Raw genomic sequence first — 22,634 nt, forward strand, 5'->3', positions numbered from 1 at the left:
TTTGTGTCAGAGATGGAAAACCATGCCATACCCTCCCTTCCATATGGCTATTCAGGACTCAGCACTGGTCGTACCTATTCAATCTTTAAGACCTTGACCCTCTCTCAGCAATACTTACTTTGAGATGCCTGGAAGTGAGATACTGAGATGCAGATTGATATAAAAGCAAGAGGTTTATTTTCTGGTGCATTGGGGTCAACCCTCAATCAGTCCTTCAAAGTGAATGAAGGCGACCCTAAATGACTATTACAAGCAGTTTTTATACTTTTTAGGGACACAGGTTACATCATCAAGGTTACAGTTCAAGCTTATTGGCTAAGCATGTTGACATTTAAATCTATTGGCTAGCAAGCATGACACGCATCTGAACTCTACCTGGGACTTTTCAGAGGGTCAGATACATTCTGAGAATTTTTTTTTATCATGAGTGATTTTAATTTTTTTTAAATTAGGTATTATCCTCCTCTGGTGAGTGGAACACAGCTTCTGCTCCAATCCAATCGTGCAGGACCTGAGACTGCATTAATTAGGGAAGCAGAAAATCTGAGAATCTTTTACTCAAGAATGTTCCTGTGAGTGGAGAATGGAACTTGGCCTAGCCTAGACCTCAGGCAGGAGAGGGAAATTGTAAGGAGGGTGTGGGACTGGAAAAGCCCTTAGGGTCCCTCAAAACCACCACAAGGATCATCTTGATTAAATTAATTGACATGGAAAGTTCTGCCCACTATAGGTGATACCATTCTATAGGAGGGAAATTATGAACTGTATAGGGATAGAGAAGACAAACAGACCACAAGCACAAATACATTCATTGTTCTCTGTGCCTGATTATGTATGTTATGTGACCATATCTCTCAAGAGTCTACTATTGGTCTTTCCATGCGGTGATAGACTGTAACCTGGAACTGTGAGAGGAAATAAACCCTGCCTCCCCTCTGATTTTCTTTTGACAGTGTATTGTATCACAGAAAGAAGAAATTAAGATGACTGAGAATCCTGTGTGTTTTTTTTCTGTTAATATTATTGTTGAGGTTTTATGCACACACCAATCTCAGAAGTTCTAAGTAGTCTCTGGAATCAAAAATCAGGATATTAAACTTTCCAGCCTAGTTAATTAAGATCAGGTAATAATTTGTTTTCAGGTAAAGCCAAATTCATTTTCCCATTCTTCCCAGCATTACTTCCAATGGAGTTGACTGTAAGCAATGTTGTAGGTAATCAACTCAAAGACAAAATAAGCCATGGAAAATTTTACTCTATAGCTATCTATTCTCTCAAGGAGAGAGAAGACACATCCCTTCTCAGAACCAAGAAAGAATCAGTCTCAGGTCACCGTTAGTCATCTTTCGCTGGGGCAATGCCAGGTCTCTCATCATTGATGGTCCTAAGCCAAAAGCAATGTCAGGCCTCCATCATTGGTGATCCTCTTTATTAGGGAAGAGTGTATTTAATATTTCTATTGCTTAGATACGTGTCACAGTAACATAAAGGAAAAATAATGTTTAATTCATTATTTAATATTAGTTGCTAGGCTTTAGAAATTAAGTTTGTTTTACGTAATAGGTAGCACATTTACAGTTTTGCAATTACTGGACATTATTTACATATTTTATTCTTAGTAAATCATTTCTTCTACTCATCAAATCTTCTGAACAGCCTTTATTATCATCATAGTATTTTACAGATGAGGAAACAAAGGCATAGACCTATTTAATAATTTGTGTAAGATCATGTAGCCATATAAAGAGCAAAGACGGTACCAAAAGACCATCTGCTCAGCTGCAGTGTGTATGCTTTGCCATAGTATGAAAGGGTTTGGCTCCAGTGTCAAGCTCTCTCAGCAATGCCTGGAAGAAATATTCAATAAAAACTTAAAAGGAACTATCAAAGTTGTAAAGTTGAAAACTGGGCACAATTATTTCTATGTACCTTGCAGAATATATGCCATCTCGACACATGATATATGTATGACACATGTTATATATGTTTGTTTATAAATGTTACAAATTTAGGACAAACTTAAAAAGACGTGGACATCTCTGGAGTCAAGATGTGCAATACTTTGTTGTAGGTTGAACATTTTGTTTAGTTCTCTTTTTCTCCATACCCTTCTCTGGTTGGCTGAACTATTTTTATTGTAGGAATCACACAAATGCCAATGAAGGGCTTCACTGGGCCAGCTTCTGATGAATGACCACTGTGTTCCAGGCACTGTGCTGAGTGTATGTGGAAGAGTCTGCGAAAACAAGAAAAGGAATCCAACATAATCCTTATTTGCAAGCCAAGGAGGCAGAGAATATAGACAGCATGTTAAAATGTGTTTCAAGCAAAGACATTCTTTGAAAACACTCTTCAAAAAACTGTATTTATGAGAACAGCAGCAATAACAATAATAAAATGAGCAATAAAAAGAAAATAGTGGCCTATGGGAAACAGGGGACTATTGTTGTGTTAGGAATAGCTACTAATAAGACTCACTGAAAGGAATAGCGAGGTAAACATTACTAAAGCAAGGCGGAGCAAATAGAATAAAGCCACTCCTCCTCAGACATATGCACTTCCTAAACTCTGGAACCTAGAAATACGTGACTTTATGTGGCAAGAGGAAATTTGCTGATCTGATTACATTTTTTGAATCAAGAAGTGCAGGCACAGGGACTGAGGAAATGGCCAATCAATAACTGGCCCAACTTGAGACCCATACCATGGAAAAGCACCAGTCACTGACACTATTAGTGATACTCTGTTACACTTGACGACAGGAGCAAGTTGTCTTACGAAGTGCTACACCCAGCAGCTGACTCAGACAGATACAAGACACCCACAGACAAACAGTGGATGGAGTTCGAAGACTCTTATGGAAGAACAGGAAGAAGGATTGCTGACCCGGACAGGGATAGGAACTTCACAGGAAGATCAACAGTGTCAACTAACATGGACTCTTGGGGGCTCTCAGAGTCTGAACCATCAACCAAGGAACATACACAGCTGGACATAGACCTTCCTGCTCATATGTAGCTGATGTGAAACTTAGCATTCATGTGGGCCCCGATCAACTGGAATGGGGGGCTATCCCAAAAGCTGTTGCCTGTACATGGGGCGTGTTCTACTAGCTGGGTTGCCTTGTCTGGCCTCAGTGGGAGAGAAAGCACCAAGCCTCCCAGAGACCTGAAGTACCAGGATGGAGGTGATACTCAAGGGGGCCTCCACCAGATCAGAGGAGTAGGGGAGGGGGAGGGAGTAGGATTATAGGAAGGGATGAAGAAGGGGAGGGTAGTGAGTAGGATGTAAAGAGAATAAGTAAAAATAATAATAAATAAAAAATAAAAGCATATTATTTCATAAAAATGCTAAAAAATGTTAAGATAAGAAATTTGCCCTGGACTATCCAATGGGCATAATGTAGTCACAAGAGTCTTTAGGACAGAGGGAGCAGTCAGAGTCCAAAATGGATTCCTGATGCTGAATAGAGGTTGACCTTATGCTACGAAGGATGAAGGTGAATTTTTTATGCGATAAAAAGAGGAAGAGATTCTCCCTGGGGACTGAGAACAAATGAAATTTTACTTACCACCTTGAATTTAAGACTCCTCTCAAACTGTGTGAAATTAATTTAGGTTGGCTTAGGCCACTAATATTGAGCTGTTACAGAAACATGGAGATCAAATATGCGTGAAACGGTGTGTTTCTCTCTTACATGTGAATGGAATTGTAGGTGGTCCTTGACTGGTGAGAGGGCTTGCTTCACTAGGTTCCAAGAATCCCGACTGTTTGTATTTGGCAGACTTCCCCTGGGAAGGTGTTGCTTTCATCTGTGGTCCATAATGTCTCACAAGCACACATGTTTCTACCAGATGGATGAAGGAAGACAAAAAGAAAAGTTTGATCTCTTTAAGAAATAGTCCAGAGATTGTACACAACACTACACACACACACACACACACACACACACACACACACACACACACACATTGACCAGAATCTTTTTCACATGGCCATGCCACTGGAAAGGCTGGGAAATTTCACCTTTGGGTGGCATTCTGTCAAACTAAAAGCCAGGAGCCCTGTTGCTCAATGAAGGACTGAGAGACAATCCTGGAGACAGCTAAGCAAGTATCTTAACAACTTGTTACTCATATTATTGGAAACTAAAGGCATAGCATTTATGCCTTATGCTATAGAATCCTGATAATGCCAACGCCTGGGAGATGCAAAGGATAAAAGTCACACAATGACAAGTGTCTGGTTGGGACATTTATTTACTTTTAAATTTTCAGTGATTTAAATATCAATACAAATATTAGTAATGTTAGAATCACCATAGAATATTAATGAGAGAATGAATGATTTCCAAGTATCTAGAGAATATTTAGTTTTTATTTTCAAATGAAAGCTGTACGAGGATTTAAAAAGAGCAGAAGTCGTATGAACAGGAAACACAAAATATGTTGGTAGAAACAAGTTCTAACGAGACCTAGGGAATAGCTTAGTTGTAGAGTCACTGGCTGGGGCGTGTCATGCCCTGGATCCCATCCAAACACCACAGTAAAGGAGTTCTAGCAAACTAGTCATTACTGTAAACACAAATAAAGCAAATAGCAATAAAGCAGAGACTGAAGTAATCAGACAGTAAGACACCCTTAAAGTTGACAAGATTATACATCATCATCATTAGGAACAAAGATCAGTGCTATTTTTATTTCCTTTCTTTAAAAAAAATGTGTAAACAACTTATCAACTATGTTGGTCAATCACAAATACTTTTCAAACACATCAGTATATGTTTAAAATATACGACACAGCCACCAACAGAACTATGATAAAAATAAGTCAATAGTTAAAATCAAGGAGACTTGAAAACTATTGGTTCAAATAGATACTCAACAGTAAAAACATTAAAGGTTTGAATGAAAGTATTTAGAAGGGTGTTTGGGGCTTTAGATGAAATAAAAGTAAAGGAACTTCTAGTGGAAGACATCAACAGTACAGCACTATTTCAGACTGTTTAGGAAAATAAAAGCAATGAGAAGGAGTAACAATAGGTAGCAATTACAGGTGTTATAGAGGACAGTACATGCTATTAATGGCATTTGTAAGCCAATACAACTAGATGGAATATATTAATATTCATAAGAAATTCTGTATTTGACAGATTATAAAAAAATTAAAGTGAAATACATGTTGACAGTGTCATGCTCACATATGATGTGTTTCAGTCATGTTCACCTCAGTGATCCTTTCTTTATACACATTGTCCAAGGCAGTGGAAAATTGAAAAGTCAACATACCTAAACATTTTATCACACTGATTTTTTTTAACTATACAAAATAGTCTTCATGAAGAAAAATGACAGGACTATATTATGTACCAATGTATTCATGAAAATCTTAAGGAAGTCAGGGGCAGAAAACTATAATCACATATGAGTTAGTTCTTCCTGTTATACAGAAGGTTTCCATATCAGACAATATAATTTAAACACGTTAGTTCACCAAGGAAATAAATCCTGTGTTTAAATTAATAGAGGCAGGAAGTTGTTGGATAAAATGTTGTTGCCTTTATCCAAGTATTCACACAAGCAGACTTAGGAGAGAATCTCATTAACTAAAATATATGTGTAAAACACTTCCAAGCATTGTTTTAAAAGAAGAAATGTAGGTATATCTCATATAAGACAAGAAGCCTTGTATCACTATTACTAATTAACCTAATAGAAGGCATAATCACTATAATTAAGAAACACAATGTGGTATTAATATTGGAAGGGAAAAGTGAAATGATATAATCATTTATGGAAATGAATGCAATCTTCTATGCTATGTCATATAAAATGAGTGTAATTTCTTTCTTTTTTCTTTATAATTGCATATATTTATACAGTGTAAATTGTGATAGTCACCTCCCATCACTCCTATAATTCTCCAGCCCACTCCAGGTATGATGACCTTCCCAACAAGTCCCTTTTCTATGTGTGTGTGTGTGTGTGTGTGTGTTTTCAGTTCTTGGGTAGGTGGCCACTGTAACTACTAGTTCATGATTTTAAGGTCCAGGTTGGTCCAAGGATTGCAAGGTCCAAGAAGACTTAGTTTCATATCTCTGCTTCTATCCTCCAGCCCCTATAACCTTTCTGCCACCTCTAAGCAGCTGATGTGGGAGAGATAGCATTATTGTTATTCTTACCCAGCTGTTGACCTGGGATGGTACAATACTCACCTGCCAGGAGTGATATGCCTATTAGTATGTGATAGTGGTATGACTCTTTGGGAGATAGCCAACCACTTCCTGACTGGGTTTGAGGCCTTCTCCGTAGGGCAGAATATATACTTGTTACACCAAATTGGTCAGAAACATATGCCTGGGTGAGTCTACTACTAATGTTTTGCTAAATTGAATGCTTCCTGTTCTTTGAGTATTTATTTTTAACCCACAGAATAGTACTAATATCAGCCTTAGTCAGAGCAAATCATCTAATGGCAGTAGTTAATGGAGATATCCATAACTGGTTAGAATGATGAGAACCAGTGACTATATTCAGCTCTCAATAAATCAACATGCAAATCAACAAGGAGATTACAAATCTGGCAAAGATTATGAATAAGAAGTTCAAAGAAGACAGGGAAACAATTGAGGGATGGGGTTGCCAATCCACAGTCACATCCCTGATCCACAATTGTTCCTGTCTGAAAGAATTACAGGGATGGAAATGAAGAGAAGCCTGAGGAAAAGAAGGTCCAGTGATAGGCCCAAAGTGAGATCCAGCTCAAGGGGAGGTCCCAAGGCCTGATACTATTACTGAGGCTATGGAATGCTCACAAAAAGGAATCTATCATGATTGCTCTCTGAAAGATTCAACAAGCAGCTGAAAGAGTCAGATGCAGATATTTGCACCCAACCAATGGACAGAAGCAGCTGACCCCTGTTGTTGAATTAGCGAAGGCTGAAAGAACCTGAGGAGAAGGGCGATCCTGTAGAAGGATCAGCAGTCTCATTAATCTGGATCCACAAGATCTCTCAAACATTGGACCATCGAACAGAAAGCATATACCAGGTGATATGAGGCCCCCAACACTCATACAGTAGAGGACTTTTGGGTCTGTGTTCATTCAGAGATGATGCACCTAACTCTCAAGAGACTGGAGGCCTCAGGGAGTTTAGAGGTCAGGTGGAGTGTGGGGTGGGGGCATCTACATGGAGACAGAGGGATGGGGAGGAGGTGTGGGATGTGGAGCAGGCAGATGGTGCATGGTGGTGGGGGATGGAATATGGAGTGTAAAAAATAGATTAATTAAAGAAAACAAAATAATAACTTGTAATGTTTTTTAGCATGCTGATGTTAGTTTATTAGTCAACAGATATTTATTCTACTCATTGCTTAATATGTAAGGCCCACAAGAGTACACTGAAAACAAAGATTAAGTTTTAATTTATTATGAAAAATTAACTATGTGGTCTGCAACTTAGCTTCATTGCATATTGATCAACAATTGAATACTTCGTTTATAGATTAAGATTGTTCTTAATTATTTTTATATTTTAGTTCTTTGAGAACTCATACATGAATATTATATTTACCCAAATTCTATGCCTTTTTCACTCCTCTCAACCTCTCTTGTGTCTTTCTCACTCCCTCTTAAACTCTTCTTCTTCATTATTGTCACACACACACACACACACACACACACACACACACACACACACACACGAACACACTCTTCCAAGTCCATTTAGTGCTTTTTGTATGTGTATGTGCTGAGGGCTGATTGCTTGGCATAGGATAAGCTATGAGAGGTCTTGTCCCTGGATAAAGCTGATGTTTCCTGCCTCCATTAATTGCCTGTATCTCCTCACGTAGGAATGGGGCTTTGAGAGATTTTTCCCATTCATGCCATGTCATGTCAGTTAGTATCGTCATTGTCCTGGTCTCATTATGTGACCATATTGTTGGGATTTTATTGATGTAACTTCTCTATTATATATAGAACACACTGTCATGTAGCAGACATCTGTGTCCTATGGTTCTTACAATCTTTTGTTCTCCATTCTGTGAAGTTCCTTGAGCCTTGGCTGTAGGGATTAAATTGTGGCTGTATCAGTTAGGGTTGTACCCAAGAGTCAGTTTTTTGCTGCATTTTGACTGGTTTTGAACTCCTATAATGGTCTCTTTCTGCTGCAAGATAATCTTTTTGATGAGGTTGAGAGATACCTTTATCCGAGGATCTGTAAATATAGGTATTTATCCAGGTTATATAGGGATGGTTCAATATACATAAGTCAGCATATATATGTAATACATCATATAAATGGACTTAAAGGCAAATATCACACAGTTATGTCAGTAAATACACAAATGGACTTTTACAAAGCCCAATATGCTTTTATTATAGAAGTCCTAAAAAGAGTAGATGTAGAGAGAGCCTACCTTAACAAAATAAAGGCAATACATGACAAAGCCACAGCCAACATTATTCTAAAAAGAGAAACTCTCAAAACAATGCCATTAAAATTTGGAAGTGATACATAGTTGCAGCTGCATACTATTGCCACTCATTTTCAATATAATGCTTGAGACAGCAGCAATGAGACAAGAGAAGGAAATAGAAGGGATACAAACTGGAAAACCAGAAGTCAAATTATCCCTACTTCCAGATGACACTATAACATGCTATCTCCAAAGTTCTACTGGAAATCTTTTAGAAGTGATCACCACATTTAGTAAAGAGGCACACTACAAAATCAATTATAAAAATCAGTAGTCTTTCTATATACCCAATATCATACATGCTTAGAGTCTGTGGGAACACTCCCATTCACAGTAGCCAAAAAATAAGAAATTAAAAAAATCTAGGAATAAATCTTAAGTGTTAAATGGGAGTATATACCATGGAATACCTATGAAACCCAGAAAGGGTAAAAGAGGGTGTGTGGGTAAAGACAGGGAGAAGAAGCTGTAGAAAGGAGCAAAATAAGTCACAGGCACTATGAACATGCGCCTGGGAAATCTGGGGGTGGATTTCAACTGGGGGGGGCAGGGTGGGTAACGGAGGAAGAGGGAAAGAGAAAGGATAAGTAACTCTAAGGATGTTTGAAAAACTCATCGTGTAGCATATATTCTGTTTGTTTAATTATTATATATAGTGTGTATGTTTCAATGATGTTATACCACTAGGAGCCATAGACTATCTCAGAAAAATCCCACTTCCAGCCATGGGAAACCTTCAAAGTTCCTGGTCAGGGAATTCCAGGAGACTCCTCAACAGTGTAGGCTGTCACCACTCCTTTTGCTTGCCTATAGTAACTTGAAAGTAGGACGATTTCTGAACACATCGTACACTTTGGGATGAGGACTGGGAGGAATCAAGCTGGAACTGAGCTGAAAGCTTTTTCCCCATGGAGTAGCTTTCATGATTATCTGAACATGTTAAGGATGGAAAAAGCAATCGATAGTTCTACCCAGCTATTAAGGCTAGGAAGCACAATGACCAGCCCTTCAAGATATCCCTAAAGGTCCAAGTCTTCAGAACTTGAGGTAGTCAACAAATGTTTAATTGTGCTTAAGGCACTCAATAGGAAGAGTTTCATACTTAGTACTGTAAAACTCGCAACTCCCCATGGCCATGGGCCCCAGAGGAACATACCACTGCCTCCTTATAAAACCGGGACAATTTGTGTCTGCATACTAAGTGTCAACAACTTGTGATCTGGTTGCCTGGTCCTTTGGTAGCAGTAGACTAGTTTCTTCTGAGAAATCTGTTAGATTTGTCTTCAAATGAGGAAAAGGATGGAGAAACCCCAACAGATTGTGCAGTTCTCATACCGGGAGGTCTCAGATTCACACGCTAAGCACTCTGGGGCTTGTAGGTCCATGTCTTTCTCAGGATGCCCAGTGTTGAATATCAGAAATGACACAGGCCTTGACTTCACCTAGTATTTTGAGGCAATAATCTATTTTCCTTCCTTCTTGGCATCTTAGATGTTTAAAACTAACTTCTGAGGCTCTTTTGTACCAGTGGAGAACTCTACACAAAAATATTAAAGTGAATTATCTACTGGATATCAAGGCTTTCTGAATCCACAAGAAGCCCAAAATATTGAAAAATTAAAATAGCATCCTTAAAAATTGAAAAAATGCTAAATTATTAAATTAGTATCAGAAAGAAAGATGGGTATTTCCCTATGGTGATAACTGTACTATATTTTAATACTTTTGAATTGTCATAAATAAATATCTTTCTCATTTCTCCCTTCGGATTTGTACTATTTTCTACTTCATTAGAATGTGTTTTATATTCTTTGGAAGCATAGAGACCTGTCCTACTTACTTTTAACTGTCAGCACAACCTTGGGTCACCCGAGAAGGGCACCCAGATCAGATTGGCCTCTGGGCAGATCTGTAAGGGGTTGTGATGGTTTTATTTATATAGGAGGGCCCATTCTAATGGTTGGTGCTGTTCATATAAGAAGTGGCATGCTCGTTCATATAAGAAAGCTAGCCGTAGTTTCTGACTCAAACTCCTGCTTGAGTTCCTGCTTGGATTTCCCTTGATAATAGACTGTAGCCTGTAAGCTGGAATAAATGCTTCCCCCACAAACTTACTTTTGGTCAGAGTTTTATCACAGTAACAGAGAGGAAATGAATACAAGCTCTATTGGATATATAAGACATTGTAAGTCAGAGGTGGATAAAATTGTCCCTATTATTTCCCATCTGTAAGGGGTTTTGTAATTTGTAGATGTCTGTCACATTTTACAAACCTCATACCAGCCTGAATCTATTATAGCTTTACAGAAGGAGTCTTGAATGAAGAGCAGTGATGCCTTCAGGTGAAATACAGTCTTAGAACAGCTATATAGGCCCCAGGCAAGGCAATGTCAGGACTTGTCCTCATACCCAAGCATTTTCTGTTATTTCTTAATAATGTGTGCTTGGGTCTGAAGGATAGTCCTATTTTTACACTGAATGGTAAGAATGGAAGAGGAAAGAAAACACAAATATTTGCTTAATAAGTGCACATATGTACACAGACACATTCTTAACAAAATAGAGAAGAAATATTCATGCCAATAAAATCTTCATTTCTGTAAATGAATGACCACATGGCTGTTGCTAATATTTATAGCTATCTTCTTATACTACCCGTTCAGTATATGTAGTAGAAGAAGGTAGTTCTATCTTTACCTTGTCTTCAATAAGTAGTGAGGCTGATCTAGGCTCTTTACATAGAGGGTGACTCAATACATTTCAGTTCCGAAATGTCTGGGACATGTATCATTGTGCCTGAATTAGGTTGTAGTTTTCCACTGACCTTAGTCACAGGATATGTTAATTCCAAGGCAGCATAAAAGATTTTCTTATTCCAGAAACCCTCGTTTTACATCTCTGGAAGCATTACTCCAGTTTTCATGGAAATCATGATAACAATTTTATTCTCTCTCTCTCTCTCTCTCTCTCTCTCTCTCTCTCTCTCTCTTAAAAAAAAGCTGGGTGATTTAAGGACATAAGGAACACAGTGTAGCCAAGAAGAACCTTAGGTGATAGCTTAATGAAAGGTTTGCTGTGCGTTGTGGCAAGAACATTCTCCCCTCTGGAACCAAGACTAACTACATAAAGAGCAAAAACCAGAGCACAAATGTACTGTAATAGGAAGCAAATACTGTGCTAGTGGGTTACTAGGGAAGATAGTGCCACTAACTTTTCTATTCCTTAATTCTTAGACCTGTGAGTCTGACTATTGACATTAAATGCTGATACAGAGTAAATAATGATTTCTGGAAAATTCTGTCCAAACATTTTAGGCCATTGCCACCCACTTGGTTCTGTAATTGTGAATTTAAATCAGGATGCTTCTAAATTCTGAGGAACATGGTAAGACAAGTGAGTCTCATGAGCATGAGCCCACTGCCACATGCCTTTGGCTTTCAGATGATTTCCTTGGTCAGAAGAAATAATTTTTGGAATCCATAATAGTAATAAGGCATTATGTAAATCCATGAATGGTAGTTTGGCAGAAATACTACATGCAGGGAAAGTAAACTCAAAACCCAGAATAAGTATTTATCCTAGTAGAGATGACGCATCACTCTTTTCACAATAGAAGTGGTTTAAAATGGCCAATTTGTCACTAGATCATTGACTATCTCCCTAGAGAATGTCATATCAGGGACTAGTGTTGGTTTGTACTGCAGGCCAATTTCGAACTCAGCAGCAGCAAGAGTCAGGTCCATATTGGTGAGTGAAAGTCTATGTTGAAACACATATAAATTCCACTTTGTTCATGGTCCCAGTTGTCAATGACAGGCATGTCTGGCAAAGAATGAGTAGAATAAGAGAGCCATTCTTTTATCTTGATTATTAAATCCTTAACTGAGTTCACTTTTTTGTGACTATTAACATGAAAAATGATTATTTTTTCACAACCTTTACCCATTTGCAGACATCTATAAAATAACCTTTCCCAGTGTCTTTCTAATCAACTTTCCAATCATGCTCCTTATAAGACTCTGCTCATTTATACAAATCATTGGTGAATTAGTACGTAACTGCACAAGAAATATAATCCTTAAGAAAACTGTAGGACAATGTGCTCTCCACAAAGTTGTACACATAGTAAAGATCCCTATTTCTGTTCACCAAGGTTATGCTAGAAAAGGATTATCCTTCAGGAACTGCACTCTCCTAGGTAGTGTTTGCACAGCATGCAGAACCATCAATAATTTTACTATTCTTTTTTAGTTTAGTCATTCTAATATAGGGTCCACTCCGTGAGGCCTCAAGCACATTCTTGGAGACAGATGGCATTGGAGCAGGTTTAGGAACTATAAACATCTGGGTTTTTTCTTCCTGTAACATTTTTTGCCTTCAGAACCTATTTGGGCCCTGTCTTAGTTTCTTTCTTTCTTTCTTCCTTTCTTTCTTTCTTCCTTCCTTCCTTCCTTCCTTCCTTCCTTCCCTCCCTCCCTCCCTCCCTCCCTCCCTCCCTCCCTCCCTTCTTTCTTTCTTTCTTTCTTTCTTTCTTTCTTTCTTTCTTTCTTTCTTTCTTTCTTTCTTTCTTTTTGCTGTGATAAGATACCATTTCCAAGGCAACTTATAGAAGAAGGCATCTGCTGGGTGATCATTCCCTTTCCCTACTGTTTAGTTATTCTGGTTTAAAAATAAATGTAGTTTGCTTTGGGGATGGGTGAGGGAAACATTGACAGCAAAGCCTTTTGGTATTACAGGAAGGTCTTTCCTTAAGGAGATGTGGCCTCACCTTCATTCAGGTGATTCTGGTCCTAAAATATGGCACAAGTCTGGATAGTAGTTGAGGGCTGTGATTTTTTTGCTGCCATGATTCAAGTTCGCCTTTTTCATTCACTCTGGAATTTCTACACATACACATTAAGTATGAATTCAGTAAGTTTCTTGTCTATTTCACTTCTGAGGATGATATGATTGATTAATCAGCATCATGGGTCAACATGAGTCAGACCTTTTTAGCCATTATTTAACCTTTGCTGTCCACCATAGTCAGTATGCTCATCTTGCCTTTTGTGAATCAGAGCTAAACTCATTCCTTAGGGTATTAATTATTGAATGGTACATCTTCTGGAGGTGTTGAATTACAAATCTGTTCTACCATTCAAGTTTTCCTCAAGCCTTTAAATGTCTTCATCAACATTAAGTCAAGGGATATGAGCCTTCCTTTGCTTGTTCTTAGAAGGCTATTCTTTACTCTATACTTCAGCGAATCTGTCAACTAAACAGTTAGTATCCATTGAAACTGTGTGATCTGCAACTAAACCAAGAATCTCTTGTCAATGCATCCATATTGTTACAGTTTTATGTTCCCTCTAACACTATTCCCTACCACTAGTTACATTCCCCCACAAACTCCAAAAATCTGCTTCTGTAGATTAGAACACTAAAGTTCTTTAGAGGTATAATATACCTTGTCATTGGTGACTTGTTGGACATACAAAGGTTGAAGACCGGCTGTAGTTCTAGATGGGTGAAGAGCATGGCTTCTGAGGGACATCATCATTGTCTTGCATGGCATATTTTGCAAAGACTGTCACTGTCAATTCTGTTGACTGTGCGGAATTAATTGCCCCAGGCAGGAATAGACAGGGCAATACTGCAAGGGGCAGGGTTGAGAGAGGCATCTGCCATTAAGAGTGGGGAAACTAAGGTTAAATAAAACCATTAGAGTCTGACAGTTCAGTCTTCTCTATCTCATTAGGGCTCCCCCCCATCTCCACCCCAAGGAACAAGATCACATCCTTTAAATTGGAAAGCCAGATACAGTTACCACCAAGACCAATAGAGAAATTCATCCTTATAATTCAGTTTCTCTAGAACTGCCCCTTGAATTGGGCAGTTATATAAAGGAAGAGAACTGATGGAATATATCCATATTATAAAACAGAGTTCACTAGATTGGCTTACAGGATAGAGGCTGGGTAGTCAGTCCAACATTGACCACCCAAATGCGGGAGCGGACAAAAATCCAGTCCTTGAAGCTGGATTTTTTTAGTAGTCCCAATCTGGTGCTGAAGAAAGACCTGAAGACTCTTGGAGAGTTTTTTGTCTTTAGACCTCTTTGGAAGACCAAAGAAGCTGGAGTCTGGGGTTGGAGAGATGATTTATTTCCTCTTGCAAAGAAGCCAAGTTTGGTTCTCAGCACCCACACACATTGGCTGGTTCTCAACCACCAGTAACAACATTTCTATGAGACCTAGCTACCTCTTCCAGACTCTATAGGCACATGCCTTCAACTACACACATCCAGTTCCCAACACACAGAAATGCACATAGTTAAAATGAAAATGGAAGATACTGGAATCTCTGGCAATGGCAACAGAGAACAGCAAGAAGCCTCTTCCTCACCCAGGCAATCCTTTCTGGGAACTCCCTTACCCAGAGGTGTCTCTTAGTTGATTCCAATTGGCAATCAAGATAATAATAATAATAATAATAATAATAATAATAATAATCTTGATAATATTATGTAGGCTCTTTATAGCATTAGGGTTTCCATGACTGAGTGTTCTCTTCCCAATTGTCACCCATGGGTAGAATAATTTTATGATTTCCTAGGAAGCAGACTGTGACCAAAGTCAACCTTCTGGTTATTCTTTTGAATGATTTGGGTGACAACTACCCCCAGGGTCTGGCTTGTGGAGAGCACACTTTTCAACGCCTCAGCTCACACACTGTGATGTGCTGAAATTCTTTGACTCCCAGTCTTTGAACTGATTGAGGGCATGGTGACACTGACATTTTTGCCTAAGGCTAGTGGTTGAGTCACCCTTTGAAACTAGCAGTTGGGTTATGATCCAAAGATGTCAACTGGCTGGTCACAAAAGTTTCCACAAGGATGTCATTAGGAGAAGTGACTTTCATTACTGGGTCTGGTGAGACAATGGGGCTTTGGAATCACAAGTGCTGTTTACAGCAGTTAAGCTCTGCCTGAGGCAGAGACACAGAACTTAACATTTTCCACATTTCATTTTTTCTTTACTAATTCGATACAAATATTTTAGTGGCATTGTGTTTGCTATGCAGGCATAAGTGCAGGTAGGAAGACAGAGGAGAGAGAAGGGGGTGGGAGGAAGAGGGGTAGGAGGAGGGAGAAGAGGAGGGAACAAGGGCTTTTATTGGTAAACAGAATGGAGACCATGGCCTGTATTATGCAAAAGAGGATAGGTGCTCTAGGGACTTGGGATATCTCCAGGTCAGACAGGGTCACCATGAACAAATAAGAATTTCAGCTGTGTTGCCAAAGACAGCTGTCTTTAATATTACTGTTGAAGAATGGGGAGGATGTGAAGGTTAAGAAGTGCATTAGCAAATGCAGACAGACAAAAAAGTTTGCTTTCAAAGAGGAATGGTCTAGGCTGTAGAAAGTGAGGGAGAAATTTGGGGAAAACATTCTCAGGAAGACACTTGACTTGTAGAAGTTTTGATAACTACAGAAAATAGACAACCACTGGTATTTCTGAGGGGCATGCTATGGTAAGAGCAAGGGACTGACATTTATTTACTTAACCTATGACAGTACAATGTGAAAGGGCTGCTGGATCCTGGTTTAGAGGCCATGGTTCTCAACCTGTGGGTTATGAACCCTTTAGTGATCACCTAAGATCATCTGAAAACACAGATATTTACATTATGATTCATAGCAGTAGCAAAATTACAGTTATAAAGTAGCAACAAAAATAATTTTGTGCTTGGGGGTGTGTGTCACCACAATGTGAGAAACTGTATTAAAGGGTAATAGCATTGGAAAGGTTGAGAACCACTTGTATAGATTAATGAGTGCTAATAATTAATTAGCTCTTTTGGTAATGTATTGCTTATCCTGGGAGAAAGAAAATGAAAAATCTGGTGACCAGAGTATTTATTATTATTCCTGCAAAATATTCAGATAAAACTTTCCTACTTTGCAAAAGCTCATTTATCTAGTGCAAGCAGAGATTATTTGTAGAATTTCTTTAACTATGCTTTTCATTGGTTAAACTGTATTTTAAACCAGTACTTTAAAACCCAGCTTCCTCTTCTGCAAACTGGGGAAAATATGTAAATTCTTTATATAATAAAAGGCAGCATAGAAAAAGTCTATAAAATGTTTCTATTTTGATAATTTCTATTATTAATATTATATATTCCATATTATATATCTATACACTATTTTCTATTTATCTATTTACTTGTCTAGCATGTATTTATCTTCTATCTCTATCATCTATCTATCTATCTATCTATCTATCTATCTATCTATCTATGTCATTTTCATTATAGCTGAAACAATATTCAGTTCTTAGGTTTCCTTGGCTGCAGTTGATACAGAATGAAGTGGAGGAGACAAACCTTAGAGACTATGCTAGAGGATTAGGTGGTTTGCTGTAGCATATGGTATTTATGTAGGTGGTGGTGACTTTGAGGGTATAAGATGTATTTCAAACTCTTGCTGCCAGAAAGGAAAGTCTAAGCAGGAAGGTGGGGGAGGGGAAGAAAAAACCCAACAGTGGGACAGTCTGGGCTCATCAAGGAAGAAACAGGATCCAAACTTGGGATCTTGGCTAGAAGGCAGGGCTTGGGACCAGGGAGTTGAGAAAACCAAGAAAAAGTCCTGATATAGTTTATGTTCCAAATATCTTCCAACAGCTCATGTGACAACAGCTTGGAATCATGGTGGTGCTATCTATTGGAAGACTTTGGAACCTTGAAGAAATGGGTTCTAATGGAGGTCTTTAGACTCTAACCTTGAAGGAGAATGTGAGACCACTCTTACCCTCTCTTCTATTCAAATAGGAGACCTAGCTGACCTCTGCTAGCTTCTGAGATCAGATAAGGTGGATGCAACCAGAATGGTTTGTCTGAACCATTCCTCTCTGTCTTTTGCTCCCTGGCACTCAGGAGCACATGCCTACACCCAGGATAGGTTCTTTTGTCCAAAGCAGTTGAATGAATCAAAAATCAGTTGAAACCTCTAAAGCAGTGGTTCTCAGCCCATGGGATGTGTGTGACCCATTTCCAGGGATCACATATGCGATGTCTTGTATATCGGGTATTTATGTTATGAACATAACAGTAGCAAATATTACAGTTATGAAGAAGTAACTACATAATTTTATAGCTTGGTGTAATCACAACATGAGGAAGTGTATTAAAATGTTGAGGACCACTATTGTAAAGTCATGAGCCAAAATGGACCTGTTCTCATTAGAAGTTGATGATTTCAGGTGCTTGTTAGAGTATCAGAAAGATGACTAAGTCCATTTAAGTTTGGCTAGTGGAGTCAATGCTTCTTCATATGCACAGTGAACTTTTAGACCAGTCACAGCAGCCTTTACTTTCAGAGCTCCCTGATTGCTGAACAGGGATTCCTGGTAAATTCTCTGCTCCTCTTGGTTGATCCTCTGAGATATGCTTAACCTGCCTGGTCTCAGGAACAAGAAGCTACTTCAAGTAGTTCTGATCATCTGATCTGTTTCTTAAAGTAGCTGCTGAGATCCTCCAGGTATGGGAAATAGCTGTTTCCCTGGGAAGTATCTAGGAAGTATGTTTCCATACCTGAGGTATAGGGAATAAGTATGAGACTTCCTAAAGCAAAGGATGTAGTTAAAAATCTAAGTGAAGGAAACAAGATCAGTCGGACGTATAAAAGAGAAAAGGTATCTATCTAGCTGAAGGTTGCTCTAAAAGGCTTATTGAATTTTGTTTTGTAAACATATTTTTTCATTCATTAATTTATTTATTCACTTTATCTCCTGATCACAGTTCCCTTCCTTTCCTCCCAGTCCCACCCTCACACCCTGACTCACATTCTCCTCTTTTCTTGTTCTTGGAGGAGCGCATCCTCCCCCCCCCACACCCAGCAGGACTAAGGGCATTTTCTCCCACTGAGGCCGCAGAAGGCAGACCAGCAAGGAGAAATGAATCCAAAGACAGGCAACAGAGTCAGAGTCAGTCCCTGCTTTAATTTTTAGGGGATCGATATCTAGACCAAGTTACACATCTGCAACATATGTGTACAGGGCTTAGGTCCAGCCCATGCATGTTCTTTGGTTGGTAGTTCAGTTTCTTTGAGCCCCAAGGGCCCATGTCACTTGACTCTGTAGGTCCTCTTGTGATGTGCTTAACCGGTCTGGCTCCTTCAATCCTTCCCCCAACTCTTCCACAAGACTCCCTGAGCTCCACCTAATGTTTAGCTGTGGGTCTCTGCATCTATTTCCATTAGCTGCTGAATGAAGCCACTCATTAGACAGATATGCTATGCTCCTCTCTGCAGGTGTAGCAACATTTCATTAATTGTGTCAGGGGTTGGCATTCTCCTGTGAGATGGGACTCAAGTTGAGCTGGTCATTGGTTGTCCATTCCCTTGATCTCTGCTCCATCTTTATCCCTGAAAACTAGATCAGTGGCTCTCTGTTCTAAGCTCTGAGCTATGTGGACCAGAATGCCAATCTATACTAAAAAAAAAAAAAGTAATTGCTGTAACTTATTCATTCTTTTAGGTCTATTGAGCACTTATAAAATTTAACATACAATTTCAATAAATTAAAAAAAAAACAGTGTTGATAAACTGATATGTAGGGACTTGGCCATCCCTGGGATACTGTATATCTTTTTTCCTTTTGAGATTTAAATTTGGCTTTGATTCACGTACAAAAAATTATCAGATTTGGCCTTTCCTGTTATAACTATCAAAGCATCAGCAATAGCCTCGTTTAGTTTTAAAGGGATTCAACAGGCCTAAGAGAGTTAATGTGAGAACCACCTTGTTATTTACATACATTTTTAACCAAGACATGGGCGAAGTCATTGTTGCCTCAGAATGAGCTTCTTCCAGCCAAGGTCATGACAGTTGCTGGCCTGGAACATGAGGGAAAAGAGAATGAGGTGGCAATAGGGCAGTGGGCTTTGGTCATCATTGTGGGACATTCAGAGGGAAGCTGGGGGCTATGGAAGAGAGGTTCAAGGGTTTCCCCCCAAGGGCCATAGATCTGTAGGACCAGGCCCACAACTTGTCAGTAAGTATGGACTTTGTTAGGGACTGTGTGCTCTGCAGATACATTCCACTGAGATTCCAGCATCTGAAGTAACGGACTGAGCATTAACAGTAAATAGAAGCTAGCAGTAAGACTGGACTGCTGCTTAAAGGATTAGCTTTGTGAAGGGATATTGGACCCAGCCACAGACAAAAGCATTAGCGTTTCAGTTGTACCCTGGTGTGTGAGTTTTGCCAGCAGGGCTGGGGAGATGACTTAGGAGTTAGCACTTGGTCCTACTGAAGACTCAGGTTCGGTTCCTAGTATCATTATGGTGGCTTACAAGCTCCAGTTCCAGAAGATCTTCTGAACTTCAAGAGCATTAGTCACATACATGGTACACGTGCATACATTCAGGCAAAATACATACACATAGCATTTAAATATATATGTAAAATAAAAATAAAAACCACTGTTTTGTAAAGCTTTAAGATTGAAGATACTTTTCCATGATGCTTTCCTGCAGTGGAAATTGCCCAGATAAAGAAGACAGTTTTGGGGTGATGCCAGCTTGTCAACTTTTTCAACTGTCTCCTTGAACTCACTATTCAGTCCACCTTAAAAATTGATATGAACATATGCATGTTTTTATTAGACTCAGAAGGAAGGAGGAAACATATTGGATATAAAAAAAAGTTCCTGTCTAATGCAGACAAAGATCTTGGCATCTAATCAGCTTTATGTTTTGTTTTCCTAAAAATATAGAAGTGGTTCCTACCCAGGCCAAGTAGACAAGACAATTTTATAAAGATAGAAACCAAAGTAAGAGATAGACTTTATGTATTTCCTACTATTTATATATGTATTCATATCTATCAATATGTATGTATTTTTGTATGTATGTGTATGTAACTATTGGCGTATCATCTTATTTTATATAATATATTTATTTTTACTTATTTTACATGTGAAATATAATTGTTACATATTTTCTCTGTATTAAATTGTTTTTGTACCCTCAGGTACACATTTAGGCTTATTTAGGAACAAAGTATTTTTCTAAAATTTCCTACTATCTGGAAGAAGCAATCTTGCAGTGCCCAGTCTGTTGTATTCATGACTTCATTCTGTCTTCTTTATGAAAGTCTACTGCTTGTTATTCAGGTTGAGTTTCCCAGAAGTAGACTGTGAGACACCAAACTGAAACCATCTTAAGGAAAAGCATGCAAGTAGAGCAGGGAAGTAGGACTCTGGAGGAACGGACAAGCTAGATACCCCATCGAGAGAGCCTTGCAGAAGAGTTTAAGTTCATTTATACAGGAGTGCCTTGGGAAGACTATAGACAGATCCTCAGAGTTGTCTACCCAGGGTATAAAAGAGATGCACAATACATCTAGACCCATCAGTCATTTCTTTTTTCTTTTCTTTTTTTTTCTTTTTCTTCTTGGAGACAGGGTATCTCTGTATAGCCCTGGCTGTCCTGGAACTCACTTTGTAGACCAGGCTGTCCTCGAACTCAGAAATCTGCCTGCCTCTGCCTCCCAAGTGCTGGGATTAAAGGCGTGCGTCACCACCGCCTGGCCCATCAGTCATTTCTTAAATACAGTCCTCACTTCCCAATCAGAACAAGGTGAAGATAGAGGATGGTGATGCCTACCATTTCTGATTTGTCTCATAGCCAAACAATTTCTTACTGATTTCCACAGTTCTTCCAACAGAGAGGTGGCAGGTGCTATCGTGGCCATCAGGAAGCTTGAGTTCATAGAGATGGAGAGATTGAAAGTGGTTATGTAGAATGTTTTGATGTTGTCCAGTGGTGAAATAAAGCCACTGGGATTTGGTCCAACACTGATTACTCTGCTGAACCCTTGCCTGCCTGCCTCCTGCCTCCACAGGACCTGTTTCATCTGTGTGCAATGTGTTCCTTTCCCTCCATCCTGCCCTTTCCTTTTTGGTTCTCTCAGTACTACCTTGTATGTAAGAGCATCTCCACTATGACTTCTCCTTCATCCGTTGGCTCCTGGAATATCCCACACATACCTCTATTATGCTATTGTCAGAGATGTTTTTGCTGTATGTGATCTATCAGTCATATCTGACTCCTCCCAGTCAGAACACTGGGCCCATTAAATAGGCTTTAGTTAATATTGAGTAAATGAATGAAAAGAACTTCAAGGCTGCCATCCCTGTCTCCCGAGTTCCGTCATTTGTCTTGAATAATAATTACATACATGCTAATTCTCTTCATCAGTCATATGTAAGGTCAAGAATAATGTTAGATTCCCCATGATAGGGATTAGTGTGAGCTTTGAGCAAGTGTGGGGGCTCAGGTGATGATGCTAATTGCAGTTCATGAGACAATCTTTCAATACTGACCTATCAGCTACTTGACCAGACAGTACTGGTATAGGGAGGAGTCTTCAGATTCTCCTCTTGTTCATAGCTGCTCCATTGTGGGTTGTGGCTACATTGTTTTATAACACTCATTCAAATGATGGCTAAAATGTTGGGATGCCGCAGGACTACATGAATATATAATCCCCAGTTTCTTTTTGTTCTTATTCATTTAAATGTATCTTGAGGTTCCCCCTCATTGCTGGGGGGAAATCTTGACATATCAGAATTAATCAATGCCCCTTGAAGCACCCGTAGACTCATAGCTTGACATCTCATCTATCATGCTTTCTCTAAGCTTTCTAAGGCCCATTAGGATTGGGGAGTTGCAAGAAGATCAGAACAGGCTGGGAAAGAAAATCCTCCTTGGGACTCACTGAGTGAATCCAAAAATATTTCATACATAGCAGCACTTGAGGCCCTGGGCTTATTCCTGTTCATGTTGCTAGCACATGATGTATGCTTCAGCCACGAAACGCCTGCTTGCATCTATATTGGTACCCGATCTCTTCAGGTCTAAATCACTAAAGTGGAAAATAACCCCTCTGGGCTGTAACATGCAAAAGAAGATTTTTGGATTGGAAATCGTTTTGTAAGCCCTTAGAAATTTTACTTTGTCTAGACACAAGGCAATAAAAAGGAGAGGAATCATCAGAGATGATAATAAGAAAGCACGTGCTAAGGATATACTTCTTGCAGAGCCTTGATTGCTTTTTAGAAGCGCATTCTAGCCTGATTTCTCTAACCCTGTTATCTTCTGTAAACTCTC

General features: G+C 39.1%; 1 long non-coding RNA gene across 2 annotated transcripts in view; it reads right to left on the minus strand.

Moving 5' to 3' along the window:
• Positions 1-550: 550 nt before the first annotated feature.
• Positions 551-22,634, minus strand: part of Gm32196 — a 34,416-nt gene continuing 12,332 nt past the window's right edge. Inside the window, exons 2-4 of one of the 2 annotated variants that reach the window (XR_384787.3) lie at positions 19,277-19,355; positions 3,698-3,847; positions 551-2,236 (exon numbers count right to left, since the gene is read on the minus strand). This is a non-coding gene — a long non-coding RNA (predicted gene, 32196). The remainder of the gene's footprint in view (positions 2,237-3,697; positions 3,848-19,276; positions 19,356-22,634) is intronic. The other variant, XR_875988.2, reaches the window with a different exon arrangement.

Source organism: Mus musculus, chromosome 16, assembly GCF_000001635.26.
Source record: "Mus musculus strain C57BL/6J chromosome 16, GRCm38.p6 C57BL/6J".
Taxonomy (NCBI): Eukaryota; Metazoa; Chordata; class Mammalia; order Rodentia; family Muridae; genus Mus; species Mus musculus.